The sequence below is a fragment of the Balaenoptera borealis genome (genome assembly GCF_965194805.1).
Source record: "Balaenoptera borealis genome assembly, contig: HAP1_SCAFFOLD_1044, whole genome shotgun sequence".
In the NCBI taxonomy this organism is placed as follows: Eukaryota; Metazoa; Chordata; class Mammalia; order Artiodactyla; family Balaenopteridae; genus Balaenoptera; species Balaenoptera borealis.
This window is the reverse complement of record NW_028123167.1, coordinates 8,081-17,446: the sequence shown is the minus strand read 5'-3', so window position 1 is coordinate 17,446 and position 9,366 is coordinate 8,081. Positions and strand designations below refer to the sequence as shown.

Below are 9,366 nucleotides of genomic sequence, written 5' to 3'. Positions count from 1 at the left end.
CATCGTGGCCCTGGGCCAGAGCGGTGCTGGCAAGACCACCTGCTGCGAGCAGGTCCTGGAGCACCTGGTGGGGATGGCAGGCAGTGTGGATGGCAGGGTCTCAGGTACAGTGGTCTCCAGGTGACGTGCAGCTGGGACGTGGTGGGGGCGGTGGCGTGGGGGAAGGGAAGGGAGAGTCAGAGGGGGTGCTGGGCGGCTCTTTCTTATATCTGCTCAGCTAGCGTTCACTGAGCACCTGTGTGCAGACCCTGTGCTGGCTTCTGGGCAGGGCCACCCCTAGTCTGTTGGGTACTTTTGTGTGAATTAGAAACAGGTACTCCTTGCCTAAGACACTCACTGCCACATGTGGAACCGTCGTCACGCATTGACATTGTTAGAACCAAACACTTGACCACCACGTTCTGGGCCATCATCCTAATAAGTATACAGGCCTATGGCTATCTGATATAAATGCTGTGCCCTTAGGTGTGGTGTCCTTGTGCAGCGCACAGCCCACTGGACTGTGCAGAGGACCCGATAAGTAAAAACAAAGACAAGGAGGCACTGACAGCCGGAAGGGAGACTCAGCTGCTCATCTGTGCCAGACTCCAGTGCTCTGCACCGCTTGCTGGCCGAGCTGGGGAGGGGAGAGGCGGAGGGAGCACAGAGAAGGGGCCGGGGGGCTTCCTTGAGGAAATGATGTTTGAGCTGGGCATTAAAGAAAGAGTTTCAACATTGTAAATCAACTATACTTCAATAAAAAATAGTGTCAGTTGGTGATAATAATTACAATATTGATGGGGATCGTGGTAAATGCTTGCTGAGGACTTACGCGCCAGGCTCTATTCCAAGCAGGTTAACTTATTTATTATTTAAAACATCCCTATAAGGTAGACATTATTATTATTTGAATTTTATAGATGAGGCCATTAAAACGCAGGGAGGTTAACCAGCTTGCCCAAGGCCACACAGCTCATACATCCTAGCACCGAGATTCAAACACAGACAGTTTGGCTCCAGAGCTGTTACCCCTGGGCCAGTGTCCTCAATGTATTGTTGCCCCTCTGAGGAGCCTTTTTAGTTGTTCTTTCTCCTAATCGTCTCCCACCGTGAAAAGTTAATGCCATAGATTCACCATATATTTGTTTATGCAGTGTGTGTGTATGTGTGTATATATATACAGACACACACAGACATGTGTGTGTGTGTGTGTGTATCTGTGCTCTATTCTATACATAAGAAAGGAAAACTGCCCCCATCCTCAAGAATCAGTTTCTGCCCTCTTGGGGGCAGTATTCCCCCTGCTGAGAATATATGGCCCAGGCAGTATTGCTTTTCTAATAATAACAAACAATACTAACACCACCACATTTGGAGCATGTTCTGAGCACTTTACATTATTAAATCTTTTAGTCTTTGTGGCAACCACATGAGGTAAGTAAGTACTATTATTACCCCCATCTTATAGATGGGGTATCTGAGGCACAGGGAGGTTAATTTATTCGCTCCAAATCAGGTGACTAACAACGGGGAGAGGCCATATTCAAGCTTGTTTAACCATTGTACTATCCTGCTTCTCCACTGGGCTTATTCCAATGCTTTATTGATCACCTGTTCTGCACCTGGCCCAGGTTAGAGCCCTGTGAGGAGCTGGGGATACAGCAAGGAGAGGCCCTCCCAGAATGTAGATCTGCTGAAAGTGTGTGTTGGGGGAGTGGGAGTCAGGCTAGGCTGTATCCAGGTGCCTAGCACATAGTGGGTGCTTGTTAAATAGTTATGTTAAAAAGCTTGGGACTGCTGGGCTTTTTGAGCTGGCTGTGATGGGCGTTCCCCGAGAGCAGGTCCAAGAATGTTAATGCTCTGCCCTCCTCCTAGACTCCACCAGGCCCAGGAGGCCCTAGGGCAGCCCTTGTCACTCAGATCGTACCAATCCTAGGTGTGTGTATCTCCCCTTCTGGACTCACTCTTGCTCACCCCGCGCCCCTGCTTGCAGCACAGGGCCAGCCCAGCAGCGGAAGAGGTGTGGCTTAGAGCTGAGTTGGGGGAGTGGAGGGGCCCCTGCTGGGGCCTGGGGCCAGAATGGGGTCCTGTGAGAGGTGGGGGTGGCAGCACCCGGGCCACGGGTGATGCCCTGTCTGTGCCCCACCAGTGGAGAAGATTCGAGCCACCTTCACTGTCCTCCGGGCCTTTGGCTCCGTGTTCACCGGCCACAGCCGCCGTGCCACCCGGTGCTCCATGGTGATGTCACTGGACTTGAACGCCACAGGCCGAGTCACGGCCGCCCAGCTCCAGGTGAGGCCTCTGGGTGGGAGGGAGAGGGGGCTCTTTGGGACTGCAGTAGCCTCAGCCCCACTCAGCAGGGCCCACGCCTCCAGCTGGGACCCTGGAATGTGTCTAAATGGTCATCGCTCCCCAGGCCAAGGCCAGCTCCTCCCCACCTCACTCAGTGCCCAGACATCTCCTCCCGGAGCAGGCCAGCTCGTCTGTGCCTCGGAGTATCACAGGGATGAAATATTCATGAGTAGATACATAATTCAGCCGCTCATTAGCTGGGTCTTAAAAGCGTAAGCTGAAATTAAACAGGCGCTCGCTGGCCTTCTGCGGCCGCCCGTGTGTGACAGGCACATGGCCTGTTTGTTCCTCTCTCTGAAATCACCTGGCTCCTCCCCTTCCCCCCCCCCCGCCCCCACCAACATTCTGTTTGAACAGAAAACAGGATTAGGTTATTAGAAGGGTTGTTTGTATGCGGAGCTAGGAGAATACCCAGACTCGCTGGTGCACGATAAATCCCTTTCTGTCCCGGCCCTGAAAGTCTACCGTGCATCACCATGTGGGTCAAGTTATTAAGGGCTTCGGTTGCATAAGAGTGTGTTGGAGGGCGGCTCTGGGTTAATTGTTAGTACCCTTGGATTCCTTCATCGGAATGAGCCCGTTGCATTCGTTGATTGCCTGCGTGGACGCTGAATCAGTGAGACAAAGGCCTGGCACGTTTTGATTTGGAGGCGTCCAGCCAAGTTGGGGCCTGAGGTGCTGCCTCGAAGAGTGGGCCTGGGGGTTGGTGGGGGTGTGCGGGCAGCCTAGCGGGGCCTCGTGCTGACCGGCGCCTGTCCTCTCCCCTGGCAGACGATGCTGTTGGAGAAGAGCCACGTGGCCCGGCAGCTGGAAGGGGAAGGCAGTTTCGAGGTTTTCTCCCAGATGCTATCCGGATTGGACCTGGCTCTCAGGTGAGCGACTGGGCTGAGCAGGGACAGCCGAGGGCAGTGAGACAAAGGGCCTCCGCTCTCCAGGGCCCCAGCCCTGCCTCTGCCCAGAGGTGAGAGGCAGTGGAGCCCAGTGGTTAGGAATCTGGCCTCTGATTCTTGCTGCCTGGTACTGCTCCTGGGCTGGGTGAACCTGGCCAGGTGTCACCTGCTCTGAACCTCCGTTTCTTCCTCTGTAAAGTGGAAATAGTACCTTGACTGCTGACCTTACAGGATTAAGTGAGATAATTCACATATGGCTCTTTATACACGCTGGGGGGTGGTGGTGGATGTCTGCTGTGACGGTGACATTTTGGTACAGGTTCTGACAGCAGCGTGGGAGGTGGGCAAGGAACAGCAGACCCCAAATCTTCCAGAAGCTCCTAAACTCTGTGAGAGCCTTGGGTGCACCTGAGGTAGCTCAGGGCGAGGAGGCACCAGGTGGAACAGCAGAGAAGCCACAAGACTCATCTGGGAGGGCCTTCTGGGGGAGGTGGCCCAGGGAGTCATCTCTGCCCCTCGCTGACTCCTGGGAATTCTTGGACATGTGGCTCCCTGTCTCTGAGCCTTGGTTTCCTCATCTGTTGAACGAATGAGTAAGGTTCTATCTAGTGAAGCTCCAGGGAGTGCTCACCCCAGGCGAGGGGTGATAATTTTCAATTTGCCTCTGCGTCCCCCATCATTTGTCTCCTGCCTTCCACCCCCGTCTGAAGGGCAGGCCCAACCTGTCCTGAGCCTCCTGGCTAAGGCCAGAGGGGCACCTTACCCTTTGGAGAGAGGGCAGATTAGGGAGGAAACTCCCAGTTTTCAGAGCAGGGTAACTGAGGAGTAAGGAAGCTTCTGGAAGGCCTTCACTTAAGAAGGGCCCATTGAGGGCAGCAAGTGAGGAATATTCGGGAGGCAGGGCCAGGGCCTGAGGCAGACCCCGGGGCCACCTGGGGCACTCTGTGGAGCCCCGTGCCATGATGCCCACCTGCCCTGCCAGGCCACTGGTGTGGGTGGGTCCTCCCTTACTTCTGGTCCCTTCTCTGTTTCCAGGACAGAACTGTACCTGCACCAGCTGGCAGACAGCAGCTCCTTCGGCATGGGCGTGTGGCCTAAGGTAAAGAGGAGGTCCTTCTGGGTGTGAGTGGGTGTCTGTGTCCCCATGGCCAAGGTGGGCGGGTCCCCTGTGTGGCTCGTCCCTCTGCCACTGGGGTGAGTAGTTGGCAAGGGCTGGTCACGTGGGGGAGGCAGGGTTGCCTTTATGGGGCCTGGGCTTGTCAGGGAAATGAGTCTTGTGCTAATAAAGGGAACCAGGAGGTGGTTTGTGTAGAGGTAAGGGCGCGGTCTCCGGGACAGGCTGTCTGGGTTCAAACCCCGGCTCTGACACTTACTGGATATGAGACCTCAGGCATGGACCCTAGCCTCTCTGAATGTCTGTGTCCTCTTCGGTAAAATAACAACAGAACGGGCGGGCAGGCTGAGGGGAGGACAGAGCGTGGCACGGCCTGCCCGCCTGGGCCACGGGGAGAAGGTCGGGGCGCCGCCCGCGCCCTCGTTCCGCTGCCTGGCGTCCTTTGTGGAGGGAGGGCTCCCAAGGAGCTCAAAGGCCAGGGAAGGACACACGGGACGGTCCAGAGCCACCCTACCGCTCCAGTGGTGCAGCACCCTCTCTGAATTCCTACTGCCACCAAAACACATCCCTAAGGCCTTTGGGAAGAATTGCTAGGACCCAGGAAGGCGGCCCCTTGCTGTGGTCCAGACTTCAGCAGCTGCCGATGACCAGAGGGAGCCAGCCGGCCGGCCGTGAGCAGGAGGACAGGACACGGGGACAGGGACAGCCACAGCCGGGCTTCCCGCAGCTGTGCCCACCGCCAGAACCAGCTCCAGCCAGTCACAGCCCCCGAGATGCCAAACAGTGACGGGCGAGAGGCCGGCAGGAAACTGACACCCCCTCACTGGAGAGCCTGCCCGGTCGGGGTGCGGGGCACCATCCCCGTCTGAACTCACCCCACAGCTCAGCCGTCTCCCAGTGACCCAGACGCGTCACCACGGCCCCAGGGGTGATCCCCGACCAAGGTCAGAACTCCCCCCAGTGTGACGGCCCCCATGCCACTCCTGTGGTGGAAGGGACGGCAGGCAGAGACCAGGAGTAGAGTCTTTTTTATTAATGGCTGCGTTTTCAAAGAACCATTTTGTTACCAGGAAAGCTCCCCAGGAAGGGATTGCATTAGTGCAACAAGGGGGAGCCTTGATGCCAGGCTTTCCAGACACTTCCAGGTGGAGACTTTTGGCCTAGGCCGGCCGCCGGGGACTCGGGGGCTGGGAGGACACACGGCCCCTCCCCCGCCCCGACGGGGCGCTAAGGCACCCGGCCCGCCTGGGGGGGCAAAACCCCGTGCCGTCAGCAGGCCGGCGGCTTGCAGCCCTCAACCTGCAGCCCTTTGCTCAGGAGGAAGGCGTCCTGCATGGGGTCACAACCCAGGAAGAGCTTCACCATGCCCTTGGCATCCTCGGAGCCCCCTGGCCTCAGAATGCAGCTTCTGTAGTCCATGGCAACCTGAGGAGAGGGGGCGGGGCTGCAGGAGGGTGGAGCACCCCCTTCACGGAGGGTGTGGGTGTGGCCACCTCTGCTGTGACTCAACAAAGGGCAGGGGAGCAGGGGGTTCTGGGCAGGGCCCTCAGAGCCTGGCAGGCCCAGGCGGGCGGCAAAAGCATCTAGGCCCAGGCCCAAGGACCTCCGTGTTGGTCTGCACGGCAGGCCGGCCTCTCACCTTGCCACTCAGGACGCCCTCCTGCTTGAAACGAGTGTGTGGACCGTGTCCGCGGAGTACACCTCGCTGCACAGGTAGCCATAGGACTGGGCGTCGTAGCTTCCTGCCAGGTGGCCGAAGGTCGCAGGCAGGTGGGTCCCTGGGACACACGCGGAGAGGCTCCTGCCCGGCCCCCTGGCCGCTCCGTGCCCCTTCCCCAGAGCCCAGAGCTTGGGGCCTCAAAGCAGCCCTGTCTGAGTCCCCTGCCACTAGAGGGAGTATTGGCCCAACACTTCTAGAAAACGGGGACCTTGCGGGCAACTCAGTGGAGGGACACAAATCAATCTTTGCCGACTTTCTGCTGAAGCTCACGAGGGTTCACCCCTAAGCCTCTTACAGGGACAGCTGCCCGAGGCTCCGAGGGATGAGTCAGGGCTCGCCCTCCAGCACGGGGAGAGCGTGGGTTAAAGCGCTCACGAGGGAGTGAACTGCGTCTCCGCACCGACACGCTCGGGCAAACCTCGTCGACGCGTTCCGTCCGGGGTATGAAGCCCTCTCCTGCCTCTTCCAGGCTCTCCAGAAAGCACGTGCAGATACGCCCAGCCCACCCTCGGACTCCGCGGGCCACAGCTGGAGGGACCAGCCCAGGAACCCAGGCAGGAAGAGGCCAGAGGTCAGCGAGCCTCGACCAGAGCCCGTCAGTCGGTCCCCCTTCACACACCACCAGAGGATCCTCTTGACCTGGGCAGTAGCCGCCAACCGACCGCTAAGGTGGGCCCGGCGTGCGCTTGGCTACCTGGCGTGGCTGGGACCCCGAGGATCTCCTGGCAGAGGCGGGCATTGTCCTAGGCCGGGTCCGAGGGCGTCTGCGTGTGCAGGGCCTGGTCCACCTTGGCCAGGACGATCTGGCGCAGGTTGAAGAGGCCTGGAGGGCGGGAGGAAGGAGACGGGGGCGCTGGCACTGTGTCCAGGCCGCGCTTTCCAGCCGGGCGGTCCGGGAGCCCCTTTCCTTTCCCTCGGCCCGGCCGCACGGGGGTTGGCCAGCCGGGACTTGATGAGCTTGTCCAGCAGCTCCTGGGGGACGGCGCTGCTCGTGCCCCGCCGAGACTGGCAGCAGCGCCAGGGCTTCACAGGGCGCGGCGCTCCCGGCCCCAGAGCCTACCATCTGGTTCTCATCCCCGGCTGTCACCAGAGTCGCAGGCAACGTGCCCTTCTTTTCGTTTGTCTTTTTTCCGGCCCTCGACCACGCAAAGGTGTGAAGCCCTGCCACTCGCTGCCACGTGGATGCACCGTGAGAACACGGTGCTCAGCGAGAGAAGTCAGACACAGAAGGACACACAGGGTGTGACCCCACTGAGGGGAAACGTCCAGAACAGGTAGATCCACAGAGTCAGAGTGGGTTCCTGGTTGTCAGGGACAGGGGAGGGGAGGGAATGATAACTAAGGGCGTGAGGGACCTTTTTGGGGTGAGGGAAATGTTCCAGAACAGGGCAGTAGTGACGGCTGCACAGCTCAGTAAAGTGTCCCCACGCGCTCCGGTTGCAGTCTGTGAGAGCATCGCTCTCAGGACGAAGGGCTGACTGCAGGAAGACTGAACGAGCACTGGGTCCTGGGCCCAGACACTCATCTGGGGACCCCCCCCCCACATTGGGAAGTCACTGGGACTTGCTGAGCCTCCACCGAGACTGGCAGCAGCCCCAGGGCCTCACAGGGCGTGGTGCTCCCGGCCCCAGAGCCTAATCTCTGGTTCTCATCACCGCCTGTCACCAGCCTTGCATGCAACGTTCCTTTCTTCTATTTTGTCTTTTTTAAAGGCAACTCTTGAATACCTGTATTTAACATTGCAGGGAACCAGTCCTGACTCCTTGATCTGGGACTTCCAGCCTCCAGAGTCTCGAGGACATCCACTTCCGTTGTTTACGCGCCCAGTGCGTGGGGTTTGATGATGGAAACTGACACCGAGGGCGTCTCCTCGTGCGGGGTGACATCAGCGGAAGAATCCCGTGGCGAGGGCCTGCCTGAGGACCACGGGAGAGCCCGGGCCCTCCCCGCCCCCTGCCTTCAGCCCCTCGCCCGCACCCTCCTGGGAGCGGAGCTGGTGCATCGCTTGCCAGAACTCATGGAAGTAGGTCTCCAGCTCATCATGCTGGAACAGGGAGGGCGGGTTGGGCGTAGGCTTGGTGAAGTTGGCCACCATGGCCGCGATGGCAATCTGGCGCCTCCCGTCCTGCTGCAGGCAGCCCGGCTGCAGGCCAAAGCAGGCCATGTGCCCGGACTTCCCTTCCCTGGGGAGGGACGCGGGTGAGGCCCCGCTACCACAGAGGAGCCCCGGCCCACGGCCGACAGTTTCCCCCACGCATGCACCGAGGGTAGAGGTCCAGGTAGAACTTGCTGATGGATGACCTTGCCCGAGGCCGCGTCCCGGACCGTGTAGAGCCTCACATCTTCATCTTCGTGACGCATGTTGGCGCCTTCCTCCAGGTCGAAGGTCAGCCCCAGCAGCTCCTGGGAGATGCCCAGCCGCCTGCGCGTGACCACCTGCATGGGGAAGGACTCATTGAGCAGGTACTGGTCCACGTGGTAGCGCATCTCCTCCCCCTGGTTCATGTAGTAGCGCAGGTCCTAGACGTTGATGGGCCCGTCAAAGTGCAGGCCCCGCCTCTGGCACTCAGCCTTCTTTAGCTCCAGGATCACGGCCGCTCCTGCTCCCCGAGGGGCTTCAGCTTCTGGGCCAGCTCATCTGCGGGTGGAGGGGAGAGGCTCAGCTATGTCCCTGTGGCAGCCGCCCAGCCGCCCCCCACCCCACGCCCCTCGAGGCAGAATGAAGGGTTGGGGAAGGCGACCCCCAAGGGCTGACACAGTGGGGTCTCAGGCAGCACCACGTCCAGTCAAGGTCCACCTGACCCCCGTCCCCACTGGGACTCGGGGAGGCGGGGTTACCTAGGAAAGTGGCCACCACCTGGCTGGTCTTGGCCATGTTCATCTCCAGCACAGAGTCGGCACGCGTGCTGAATCCCAGCAGGCGGGACTTCTGAGCCTGCAGCCTTACCAGCTCCCCGAGGATCGCGCAGTTCTCCTGGAACCCAGAGACAGCCAGCGCTGGGGACCGTGGGCCACGCCCTCCCCACAGGCCCCGGGCCAGGTCTCTGTGGGTGGGAGGGCTCTCAGGCCACTGGCGGGCACAGCCAAACCCCCTCCCTCCTCCTCCTGGCCTGGATTTCTAGACACTTTGGTGCTGTCCTAACATGTGGTCTTTATGAACACAGGTCCTTTTGGAACCAGAAACGGCGTGAACCATGATGAGCTCTAAGGCCAAGGGCAGGAAGAAATGTGACCAGGCTCTCCAGGAGCCACCCAGGGGCCTCCCCGGGCTCAACAATACAAACTTGGCTGCCGTGCAGACAGCAGCTCAT

At 59.6% G+C, this 9,366-nt stretch overlaps 1 pseudogene across 1 annotated transcript; it reads right to left on the bottom strand.

The window, feature by feature from the left end:
- Positions 1-5,604: 5,604 nt before the first annotated feature.
- LOC309621836 (thimet oligopeptidase-like) lies at positions 5,605-9,029 on the bottom strand (annotated as a pseudogene). The gene is made up of 7 exons: positions 8,894-9,029; positions 8,318-8,693; positions 7,950-8,238; positions 6,985-7,036; positions 6,750-6,878; positions 5,975-6,113; positions 5,605-5,760 (listed from the first exon to the last, which is right to left on the bottom strand). The product of its transcript is annotated as a thimet oligopeptidase-like (transcript).
- Positions 9,030-9,366: the final 337 nt, after the last annotated feature.